The 12,826-nt window shown below is 42.6% G+C and overlaps 1 protein-coding gene across 2 annotated transcripts in view; it reads left to right on the top strand.

Moving 5' to 3' along the window:
* Positions 1 to 1,687: 1,687 nt before the first annotated feature.
* The window catches only part of LOC122550912 (interleukin-5 receptor subunit alpha-like), a 69,395-nt gene continuing 58,256 nt past the window's right edge, over positions 1,688 to 12,826 (top strand). Inside the window, exon 1 of one of the 2 annotated variants that reach the window (XM_043692342.2) lies at positions 1,688 to 1,756. The gene's annotated coding sequence lies outside the window, so the exon portion shown is untranslated. Of the gene's footprint in view, positions 1,757 to 3,369; positions 3,391 to 12,826 lie in introns of those variants that run through there. The other variant, XM_087988380.1, reaches the window with a different exon arrangement.

The following is a 12,826-nucleotide window of genomic DNA, read 5'->3' as shown; positions in this document are numbered from 1 at the left end:
CGTTGGGCAGATGCAGCATGGGTTCATGAAGGGCAGGTCATGCTTAACAAATCTTTTGGAATTCTATGAAGACAATACAAGCAAGGTGGACAATGGGGACCCAGTGGATGTGGTGTACCTAGATTCCAAAAGGCCTTCGACAAGGTGCCACACATGAGGCTGCTGCATATGTTAAGGATGCATGGCATTATGGGTAAAGTATTAGCATGGATAGAGGATTGGTTGACTAACATGAAGCAGAGTGGGGATAAATGAGTACTATTCTGGCTGGCAATCAGTGACTAATGGTGTGCCTCAGGGACCACATGTAGTGTGTCAAAGTTTGCAGATGACACTAAGGTGAGTGGCAGAGCAAAGTATGCGTAGGACAATCTCATTTTGCAAAGGGATGTATATACTTTGAGTGACTGGCAAAGGCCTGGCAGATGGAATACAATGTTAAGAAGTCATCCATTTTGGTAGGAGTAACAGTAAAAAGGACTATGACATGAACAGTAAAAAGTTGCAGCATGCTGCTATGCAGAGGGACCTGGACGTCCTTGTGCATGAATCACAGAAGGTTGGTCTGCAGGTACAACAAGTAATTAAGAAGACAAATGGAATTTTGTCCTTCATTGCTGCAGGGGCTGAGTTTAAAAGCAGGGAGGTTATGTTGCAGCTGTGCTGGTGAGGCCACACCTGGAGTACTGTGTGTAGTTTTAGTCTCTTTACTTGAGAAAGGATTGTACTGGCACTGGACAGAGTGTAGAGGAAGCTCACTAGGTTGATTCCGGAATTTTGGGGTTTGGTTTATGAGGAGACACTGAGTAGGCTGGGAATAATGAGGGGGGGATCTTATGGAAACATATAAAATTATGAGGGGAATAGATAAGGTAGAAGTAGAGAGGATGTTTCCATTGGTAGGTGAAGCTTGGACAAGTCGGCATAGCCTCAAGATTAGAGGGAACAGATTGAAGACTGAAACTCAGAAGGAACTTCACCCAGACTGATGTAAATCTATGGAATTCCCTGCCCAGTGAAGCAGTTGACATTACTTCAGTACTCGCTTTTCAAACTAACATAGATTTTTTTTTAACAGTAAAGGAATTAAGGGATACAGTGAGAGCATGAGTAAGTGGATCTGAGGCCGCGAAAAGATCAGCCATGATCTGATTGAATGACGGAGCGGGCTCGAGGGGCCAGATGACCAACTCCTGATCCTAGTTCTTATGTTTGTATGTTCTTAGAAATAGCTCTTTTTGCTCGCCTTGCCAAAGTATCCCTAGAAAAATATTTTTAAAAATCAATATGATGCTCAAGCATAAACAATTATATAAAGATATAAATAAATCCTGTGAGGGAGAAAGTTTAGACTCAGTGCCAATTAAGGAATGCTAGTAAAATTCCAAGTGTTTGACATAGAATGTGACTCATTTTAATGTGGAAATATTTATATTCCCATCCATTTGCTGCATTGAATTCCTTCAGGATAAGTGAAATCTGGACGATAAGTAACTTGTTCAGTGGTCTTTGTTGTATAAACCCCGGTTTCTGGGATTACAGTAAATAGGCTTACAGGAAGTGCTGCTGATTCGAGGGTGACCTCACAGCATCAGCATGATGAATAGGGACTTCCCTTTTAAATAGAAGCTGTCGTACTGTGCTTCACATGTACACTTGGAGGCGAAGCCACTTGTACTGTCAATGAGCTCCTAACGTTTCAGGTACCTGTCTTGGAAAGGAAAGGGACAGTTCTCTCTCCGGTCCATTGTTAAAGGTGAGACTTTGATTGGCTATTTCAACTGCCACAGTGTAAATTTGCCATAGAACAAACTTGCAGCAATCATCGTTTTATTGACTTAACTTAGATTTGTATGAGTTTAATTTTTGTAGCAAATTTGGAACACTTTAATTCTTCGGAAGATTTTTTTTAACTTGAGCATCATATTGATTTTTAACTTTTTTTAACAGTATTTGATAATGTGTGAAAAAGAGTGTGAGTTTTTATTTTGTTGGACTTTCAAGGATAAAATAATAAGAAATAGAAGCATTTGGCCCTTCAGGTCTGCTCCATTGTTCAATAAGGTCGTGGGTGACCTGATTGTGGCCTCAACTTCACCTTTGCCTGTTCCCCTCTAACACTTGAATCCATGTTGTTCAAAGGGCTGATGAGCTCAGCCTTAAATATATTCAATGGTTTTAGTCTTGACTGTTCTCTGGTGTGGAGAATTCCAAAGACTAATGGGTTTCTGAGAGAAAAAAACTATTCCTCCCTCCTATATTACACCTTATTCTTACATTATTGTCCTTTCATTCTAAGTAAACAAAAAGCAATGTGTCACAACAAGTGGTCTGACCTCCTGGTGACGGTCTAGTGCCCAGCAAAGCATGGCCATCAGTAATTGAGCTTGAATTGGGAACGTAGAAGCAGAAATGTACTATTCGGCCTGTCAATGATTCACAACTCCCTGAGTAAATTATATCAATCCGAAGTGACTTCACCTTTGTTTTAAATTATGTCCCGTAGTTCTGCACTCCTCAACCCCGGGAAATATCCAAATTTACCTATTTAACTATTCTGTAAGTTTCAATATGATCATTTCTTACCCTTCAAAACTTTGGAGAATACAGATCCACTTTGCCCAATTTATCTTCACAGGACAGTCTCATCATTCTGAGAACAAACTTAGTGGAACTTACCCTCTCCATGGCAATAATACTTGTCCTAAAAGAAACCAAAGAACTATGAATGCTGGAGATCCAAAATAAACAATAACAGAAGATTCAGCAACTGGCAGCATCTGTGGAAAAAATGTTTTGAGTCCTGTAACCCTGGATGTCTTACTATTTTTGAAAAACACTTAACATCTTTTCCTCTTATTAAACTGGGAAACGTTGCATTCTTTCATGTGAAAGAATTATATTATACCCCATCTGCCATGTCCTTGCCTGTTCACCATCCAAACTCTGTTGAAGCCATTTTGCATCTTCCTCATAGCATACATTTCCACCTATTTGTTGACTTGCTTGCTGAGCTGGTGAGTTTGTTTGCAGATGTTTTGTCACCATCCTTGGTAACATCATCAATGCACTTCCGGTGAAGCATTGGTGTTCTGTCCCGCTTGCTATTTATGTGTCCGGGTCTGACGGGGTTGCTGCTGTCGTTTCCGGCTTGGTTGCTGGCTATGTTTCTTAGTGGTTGGGATATGGGGTCCAACTCTACATGTTTGTTAGTGGAGTTCCAGGTTGAGTGCCAGAATTCCAGAAATTCCTGGGGCATGTCTCTGTTTGGCTTGTCCTAGGTTGGATACCTTGTCCCAGTCAAATTAGTGTCCTTCATTGTCCGTGTGTATGGATACAAGTGATAGCTGGTCATGTCCCTTGGTGGCTAGTTGGTGTTTGTGTACCCTGGTGAGTAATTTCCTTCCTGTGTGCCCTATGTAGTGCTTTTGGCAGTCTTTACATGGTATTTCATACGTAATGTACTGTTGGTTGTGAATATGGGATCGTTAAGATTAGATTAGATTCCCTACAGTGTGGAAACAGACCCAAACAGTCCACACTTACCCTCCAAAGAGTAACCCACCCAGACCCATTTCTCTCTGACTATTGCACCTAACACTATGGGCAATTTAGCGTGACCAATTCACCTAATCAGCACATCCCACGCAGACACGGGGAGAATGTGCAAACTTCACACAGACAGTCGCCTGAGGCTGGAATCGAACCTGGGATCCTGGCGCTGTGAGGCAGCAGTGCTAACCACTGAGTCACCATGCTGCAACGTGCCATTTATACTTGTTAATAGCTGTCATGGTGAGGTAGTCGGTTTGTGGGCAACCATGATACCCAGGGTTGGAGTGTTCTGATGATCATTTCTGATATGCCCTTACTGTTTGGCAATGTGGCCAGTGTGTCCAGGAGTGTTGTGTCTTCCTGTTGTGGTCTGTCATGTGGGTATTGGCGGACTATGCTTTTTAGGTACCCTTTGTTTCTGAAGATGTTGAGTAGTTGTTTTTCTTCAGCTTTGTGCAGATCCGGGGTTCTGCAGTGTGTTATAGCTCACTTGAACAATGCTGTAATACAACTCTGCTTGTGGGTGTTGGGATGGTTGCTGTTGTAGCTGTTTGTCAGTGTGGGTGGCCTTCCTGTATACGCAAGTCTGGAGCTCCCCATTGGTGTTGTGTTCAACTATTACATCCAAGAAAGGGAGGTGGTCCTCTTCTTCCTTAGAGAATTTTATGCTGGTAAGGCTGTTGTTTATGCGTTGATGGGTTTCCTTTAGCTGAGAGCATTTGGTCATGACAAATGTGTCATCAACATAGTGAATCCATAGTTTTGGCTGGATTGTGGGCTGTGCTGTCTGTTCTAGTCTTTGCATGACAGTTTCAACTATTAGTTCTGATATCGGTGATCCCGCGGGTTTTCCATTGATTTGTCTGTGTACCTGGTGATTAAAGATGAAGTGGGTTGTGAGGAACTTATCCAGTAGTTTGATGGTGCTGCCTTTGCTGTTGCTGTTGGTGTTGTATGTTGCCTGGTCCTTTGAGTAGCGAACCTCGTGTTTCCTTGGCTAAGAGAGTGTTTATGGAGGTGAACATGCTGTCACATCAAAGGAGACCCTAATCTTGCCCTCATCTAGTTTGGTGTCCTTGATGATGGTGAGGAATTCTTGGGCGGAGTAGATGGAGTGGGTTGAGTTGTCCACGAGGTGTTTTAATCTTTGATGCAGTCCTTATCTAGTCTGTATGTCGGTTTTCCTGGGAATCAAACTATGGGTCTGATGAGGGCCCTTGGTTTGTGTACCTTTGGGAGTCCATAGAAGTGGGGTATGTTGGATCCCTATGGCTTCATTTTCTGGAAATCCATCTTGCTAATTTCTTCCATCCTGTGTAGATTTCTCAGGGCAACTGTGATGCTGTTTTGCAGTTGTGGTGTCCGGTCTGTTGTCATTTGTTGGTAAGAGTCGGTATCTGCTAGTAGTGTCTTTGCTTTTTCAATGTATTATCTTTGTTCAGTATGACAGTCATGTGCCCTTTGTCTGCTGGTTGGATTACAATGATTTTGTCCCCCTGAGTCCTTCTAGTGTTTTCCTGTCTTGTGTGTTGAGGGTGTCTTCTCTTTTTCTGCTTAACTTTGGGGCTACTGTCTGCCTAATGATCTGTTGGGTTTCCTCTCTGAGTCAGCTGTTCTTGAGAGTGGCTTCTAATGCCACTAGGAAGCCCATTTTATTGGTGTCTCTTGGTTGTAATTCAGTCTCAGTGAGCAAGTCAACAATCTCATCCACAACCTGAACCACAAATCTTCTCGAATACTCTGAATACCCACTTAGTTTTGTGTCATCTGTGAACTTGGAAAATTACAACTTTCACCAGATCAGAATCATTGATATATATTGTACTCAGAGTGCAGCAAAGTACTGATCTTTTCGGAACCTCACTAGTGACAGCTTGACAGCGTGAGAATGAACCACTCTGATGCGGCACGGTGGCACAGTGGTTAGCATTCCTGCCTCACAGTGCCAAGGACCCGGTTTGATTCCGGCCTCAGGTGACTGCCTGTGGGAAGTTTGCACATTCTCCCCCTGTGTCTGCATGGGTTTCCTCTGGTTTCCTCCCATAGTCCAAAGGTGTGCAGGCCAGGTGGATTAACCATGGGAAATGCAGGGTTACAGGGATAGGATAGGGGTTGGGAATTGATAGGTTGAATGGCTTGCTTCCACACTGTAGGGATCCTATGATTCTGTTTCCTGTCTGTTTGCTAGTCCTTAATTTATGTTATTACATGATCTCTTGGTCTGAGTGCTTTAAATGTGCTAACTAATCTCCAGTGTTTATTTTTTGTCAAAAGCTGCTTGATTTAAGGGATTTTTCTGAATTTGTCTCCTCAAGCAGTGCTCTTGTACCCTCAAGCAATATGCTATTTCTAAGGTATCGTTCGTTACACGCTAACCAACAAGTTGTACAGGTATTAGTTAGGTATGGCCATCACAGCCAGGACAGAGACTAAAACAAAAACAGAAATTGCTGGAGAAACACAGCACTTTTGACAACATCTGTGGAGAGAAAGCATAACCTAGTGACCCTTCTTTAGAACAGTTAAGACTAATCTTGTTCACCTGTCATTAATTGTTGAGAATTCAAGCCACTTCCTCCTTTCTTCCATTCTGTGTCTCTGTTGCTGCTCCAATTCAAACCCCTTTCAAAATCAGAGGGGTATTTGTCCAGCTCAGATATATGAGGGCAATGAATTTACAATGTTGATCCTAGCATTCTAAAACTATTCCAGAGATCATGAATGCACCATTTATACTTTTCCAAATGATCTGAGATTCTGGAATAGCTTGCAGCCTTTTGTCATTGAGTATCGGTAACCTGAAATATTGCTTCAATTTTACAGGTCTTTGGTTAGATCACTTGATTGCAAGGTCCAGTTTTGGTATCCATCGCTAAGAAAAGTGAGAGAGAGAAAATAGGGAATTACAGGCCAGTGAAAATACTGACATCTTGTATTGAGTACACCTTAAACAAAGGACTCAGAAAGTTAGAGTATGATCAAAGTCAGCTATTTTGTATACACCTGTGATGTATGCACATCACTGATTGGCCAGTGTTTATTGTGCAGCCACCATTGCCCTTGAGCAGGTGGTGGTGAGATGCCATGCCTTCTTGAACTGCTGCAGTCCATTTGGTCTAGGTAGACCCACAATGCTAGGGAGGGGATTGCAAAATTTTTAACTCAGTGACAGTGAAGTAATAATGAGATGTTTCCAAGTCAGAATGGGTGAATGGCTTGGAGGGGATCTTGCAGGTGGTGGTGTTCCCATGTATCTGCTGTCCTTGTCTTCCTAGTGGCCTTGGATTTGCAAGGGTTTAGATCAGAGTGGTGCTGGAAAAGCACAGCAGGTGAGGCAGCATCTGAGGAGTGGGAAAATCGACCCATGTTTGAACCAAGACTATAATGAGGTCAGAAGCTGAGTGGCCCTGGCAGAATCCAAATCGAAAGCAAGAGCTGCTAGACACCACTGTTGATGTTTTCAAGAGTAGAACGATAGGGCAATAAGTGGCTGGATTATCCTTTTTAAGAGCAACAAACAAAGGAAATTGAATTTGACAAATCTATTAAAAGATTTTTTTTTGATGGTGTAACTAATTGGGTAGTAAATAGGACCTTGGAGTTCCCAATGCATTCAATAAAATGTCACAAGAATAGGTTAGTATACAAAGCAAGGGCTTATTAATTTAAAGGATAATGCATTAATAAATGAAGATTTGATTTATGTAGCAAAAGCATGGTATAATGATAACTTGGTAGATTGTTGCTAATGAGAACCACAAAATTCAAGGTAGCATATGGAACATAGTGTGTGGGGAAATGTAAAATATTCATTTTGATGCTAAGAACAAAAATAGCAGAATATTTTGTAAGAGGTTTGAAACTTACAACTATTAACACCTGTCTGTACTCAAACAAGTAGGTTAGAATGCAGTTAAAGTAACAATTATGAAAGCAAGTAAGATTTATTACGAGGAGACTGGAGTGCAAAAATAAGCAAATATTGCTTCAATTTTACAGGTCTTTGGTTAGATCACTTGATTGCAAGGTCCAGTTTTGGTATCCATCGCTAAGGAAGGATATATTTACTTTAAAGGTGAATAAGCAAATGTTGGGTAATTTGATTCCTGAGGTGAAGAGACTATCCTATTGTGAGAGGCTAAGCAAATTAGGCCTAGATCATCTGGAATTTATGTGAGTTGATCACATTGAAACTCAGATGGTACTAAAGCTGCTGTTACCTCTGAGAGGCTGTTTTTCCTGGCTGGAGAATTCACAAGACTGGGACAGAATTTCAGGATAAGAGTTTGATCATTTAGGGCTCAGATAAGAAGAAATTATTTCGCTTCAAGGCTTATGAATTTTTGGAAATTTCTGACTACTGATGGTCCATCAGTTAGTATTCTCAAAGCTGTGAATGACAGAATTGTGGTCTGACAATTGGAGAGCAGATGGGAAAGTGGAGATGAAGTGGAAGATTAGATATGATAGCATAAACGGAGCAACTTCGAAGCAGTGCACAGTCTTGTAGGATGGAGAAGATTGTATATATAAGATAAGGTATCACCATGATAGATTCAAACATGTGGATGAGAGATTCTTATTTGAGAAATGTAATGGACTAAGGAACTGGAAACCACTGTAAAGACAATACGGTGATATATGAGCAATCAGCACTTGAAGCAAGGTGGAATATTGCAACAGTATTTTGGATGAAGTCTATCATGGGTAAAAGAATGGGAGAACAGCAGGCAGTCAAGTCTGGTAGGTTAATACATATACAATAGTACATGAAAGGATGAAATTGTCTTTCCAAGTACAGCACAGACCAGTAATATTCTTGCCTGTGTGACTCACTTTACACACAGGATGGTAAAATGACAAACCAAGGTTTTAAGTGAGTGAGTATTTGTTGGTTTCTAGAAAGCGAAGCACATCATTTTTAATGTCTGAATGAAAACAACATCTGGTAATTCCATGTGATTCATGTTGATGCTCTGAAAATGAGTACAAATGCTTTACTTTATGAAGACATCCCCTACTTTAAGATGGTTACACTCCGCATTCTATAAAATGAGGCAGAAACATTATTGTCAAGCAAGAGTTTAGCAAGGGAGAAATTCAATAAAGGATCTAGTATAATAGTTGAGGGAGGCATGGTCCTTGTCCATCCCACATATTAGTTTGATCTTTAACGTGTACATCTTTAATGTATAACTGTGCCTTATTGCTAAGAAGCTATTGCTCTGTTCTCCTGTCTTAATGCTCACACAGTACTTGATTCTGACGCAAATTATTTTTGCTCACATTTGCAAGCCAAGAATGTTTGCTGATATGTGTCTTTCTTTGAAAAGGGCTTGTGCTATAGTAATTTGCTTTGCAAAGAAATGTTGGCATCTATTGTGAAACCATGAGATCAGAAGAAATAGGAACAGGAGTAGGCCTTTTGGCCCCTCTCTCTCTCTGCAGAAACTGTTGGAAACTCCAGGTGAACTGATGTTATAACTGGAACTTTTGAAGACATCTCAAATTCTTTGATGGGGTGGCCAACAGCTGCCGTTTTGAGCTGGAATATTCTTGTACTCATGAAGTGGGGCTGAGGGAGTTTTCAAGCTGCTTTTAATTCCTGGAAGAGACAGACTCCATTTGAATCACTTCCATTTTCCATTCTGCAACACAGCAGAAATGAAACAGCTTAAAGAAGTGGCAAAAATGTGAAGCTCTGGGCCAAGGAGGAGCTGAAATGAGCAGTGTTTATTGATCTAAGGGGAAGCTGGATAATTGGAACAGAAAGGAATAGAGAGTTATAATGGTAGATTAAGATGAAGAAAATGTCAGAATATGTAAGTGGTTGGAACAACTGTTTTGTTTCTGAATTATGCATTCCATGTAATGCTCCAGGAACTCAGTATTACAGCCAACTCTGATCCTGCTGTCCATCTGCAACTCTCAGTGTTATGAATCCTGGCTGAACAAATATTTGGGCATGATTTAATGGTCATGCCCATTGGCTGCAAAGCTGATCTGAACCCCAATGCAGACCACTTTATTAGATTACTTACAGTGTGGAAACAAGCCCTTCGGCCCAACAAGTTCACACCGACCCTCCGAAGAACAACCCACCCAGACCCATTCCCTTACATTTACCCCATCACCTAACACTACGGGCAATTTAGCATGGCCAGTTCACCTAACCTGCAAACCTTTGGAGTGTGGGAGGAAACCGGAGCACCCAGAGGAAATCCACACAGACAATGTGCAAACTCCATACAGAGAGTTGCCCAAGGTGGGAATTGAACCGGGTCTCTGGCGCTGTGAGGCATCAGTGCTTACCACTGTGCCACCCCGGTGTTACTTCAAGACAAACGAGTACTCACCTGGACAGTGTTGGACCTTCCAGTGAATTCATCCCCAGGTAGAACAGAAATCGTACCCTGCACCCCCTGTCCTTGGAAACTGCAGGCCAATCAGAGGCCAGCAGCTCTCTGGTACTCACAGTGCTACTGTGATCTGTGGCCACTGCTGGTACTCCGCTCAGCCCTTCACTGGGGATATGTGATGCATCCTTGCCAAAAGGTAAATGGATCTATACTGAAGGAGACCTAGTTGGCTGGGTGGTGTGTGAGTGAGCTGCAGAGGGAAAATTGACAACAAGGATTGTCTTCCTCTGTCCTGATGAAAGGTTCCGACCTGAAACGTCAACTCCCCTTCTCCTCCGATGCTGCTTGACCTGCTGTGATTTTTCCAGCTCCACTCGTTATCCACCCTTCCTCTTTTCTTAATCCTGGGATATTTAGTTGGGGCTGTCTGCAGGGATTTCCCCCACCATCCCCCTCTACCCAATCTCCTCTGATAAGCAATAAGCACACCCAACCAGATTTTCTGAGTGAATTTCACAGATCCCATGTCCCACACCTACAGCTGGTAGAGATGTGGACCTTTAAGTGAGTCTTAAATGGTTACTTCTGGCCTCTGGGCAGGAAACTCCCTTCCTAACCTTCCCACTCTGAGCTTGAACAAAGGATACTGGTAAGAAGTGGGATCTCCTCTCTTTCCCCTCCTATCTCATTCCCCCCCCACCCCCAAACCTCACCCCCCCCCCCCGCCCCCAGTCTGGCGGGGTCGGGATATTAAATCCCATTATTGGAGTAGGTTAGAGGTTGGGGTCAGTGAGGGAGAGTTGTGAATCACTCATAGGAATGAAAATTTGGAAAGGCAACAGTGATTATTTCTTTCTGAACTGCAGTGGTGACATAAAAGGAAATAAAATCATATCCTGTGCCTGGAATCAGACTGATGAGTCACGATGAGTTAAAATACTCTATGCTCAGCGATGTTTTAATCACACTGCTTGCAGATCAGTTTTCATATCTTGCATTATAGTTCCTTAAATCATCTCATGCTCAGTGTTTAAGCTTATGCTGTTAATGGCAAATAGCATTCATATCCCTACATGATGCTGGCAGTCTTTCTGCGGCAATGAGATGTGGAAATGGAGTCCATGGTTGGGAGGTTGGCTTCCATGATGGTCTGGGCCATCCACACAACTTTCTGTAGTTTTTTACGGTCCTGGGCAAGATCCAGGCTAACAATATCTGCAACCGAGTGATTCTGGACATAACCCCAATGATACTTAATTGCCATTACTGAATCCCCATTTTCAGCAATCCCAGGGCCTGATATTGACCAGGAGCTAATCTGACTGGCTATATGAATGCTGTGACTATTAAGAGCTAGCCAGAGGCTAGGAATCCTGGTGAAAGCAACTCATCTCCCATCTCCACAAAGAAAGTCCTTCTACAAGGCACAAGTCAGGAATGTGATGGAATACTTATCCGGGTAAGGGCAAGCATCAATAAACATTCAAGAAGCTCAACACATTCCAGGCCAAAGCATCTGTTTGGTTGACACCTCATCCATCAAACTAAACATTCACTTCTCCATCATTGACACACAGTAGCAACTGAGTGTACAAGTTACAAGGTGCGCTGCAGTAACTCTGCAAGGTTTCTCAAATAAAACACCAAATAAAACCATCTGGAAGGACAAGGGCAGTAAATACATGTAAACACCAGCTAGATGTTTTTATCCAAACTGCACATCATTCTGATTTGGAAATATTGCTACCATTCCTTCACTGCCACAGAATCAAAATCCTGGAATTCCCTACCTCCCAGTACAGTGGGTGTATCTGTGTCAGAAGTACCTAAGTACTGTGAAAGGTTTTGTTTTGCAAGCAGTACAGGCTAATCATAACAAACAAGGGCATACAGATTAAAGGTGTTTAGACAGAGTGAGGCATACAAGGTTTCAACTGCACAAAAGTGCACAAAAGCTTGGCCAACATTAAATTGAAATTAGAGAGGTCCATTCTGCAATCTATTGTGTTCAAGCTTCTGAATCTTCTGCCTGATGGGAGAGGTTGGAAGAGAGTATTAGTGGGCTGGGAGGGGTCTTTCATGACGTTGGCAGCCTTGTCACAGCAACAAGAGGCGTAAATGGAGTCCATAGATGGGAGGTCGATTTTTGTGATGATCTGGGCTGTGAAGAACAGCTTCTGTAGTTTCTTACGGTCCTGGGCAGAGCAGTTGCCGTATAAAGCTGATTATATTCTATGGGGCATCTGTAAAGTTTGATGAGAGTCCTTATGGACATGACAATTTCCTTAGCCTCCTGAGCCTTCTTGACTGTCTCATCTATGTGGCAGGTCCTGGACAGTTTGTCGGTTTTTGTCACTCCTCGGAACTTGACCCTCTAGACCCTCTCCACCACAGCTCCATTGATGTAGATAAGGGTATGCTTCCCTCCTTTCCTCCTGAGATCAACAATCAGTTCTCTTGTTTTGCTGACATTGAGAGAGTGAGATCGTGATCATTGCACCATGACACCAAGCCGTCTATCTCCTGCCTGTATTCTGACTCATCATTGTTTGATATCCGGCCGACAACTGTGGTGTCATTAACAAATCTGTAGATGGTCTTCCTACAAAATTTGCCTACACGGTTGTGGGTGTACAGAGGGTATAGACAGTGGCTGGGAATGCATCCTTGCTTGGCTCCAGTGTTGAGGATCATTGTGGAGGAAGTACTGTTGTCTATTGTCACTGATTGCGGTCTGTGGGTCAGGAAGCTAAGGATCCAGTTGCAGAGGCCGCAGCTGAGACTTAGGGTCTCAGAGTTTTGAGAGTAGTCTGATGGGGATTAAGGTGTTGAAGGTGAGCCTGTAGTCAATAAGTAGGAGTCTGGTTGGAAGAGGAACTAGGGATGGATCACAGTTGCTGGACGAGCCAGTG

Source organism: Chiloscyllium plagiosum, unplaced genomic scaffold (assembly GCF_037043375.1).
Source record: "Chiloscyllium plagiosum isolate Xiang-an unplaced genomic scaffold, Cpla_swu_hap1 HiC_scaffold_6, whole genome shotgun sequence".
NCBI lineage: Eukaryota > Metazoa > Chordata > Chondrichthyes > Orectolobiformes > Hemiscylliidae > Chiloscyllium > Chiloscyllium plagiosum.
This window is presented reverse-complemented; position numbering and strand designations above follow the sequence as displayed.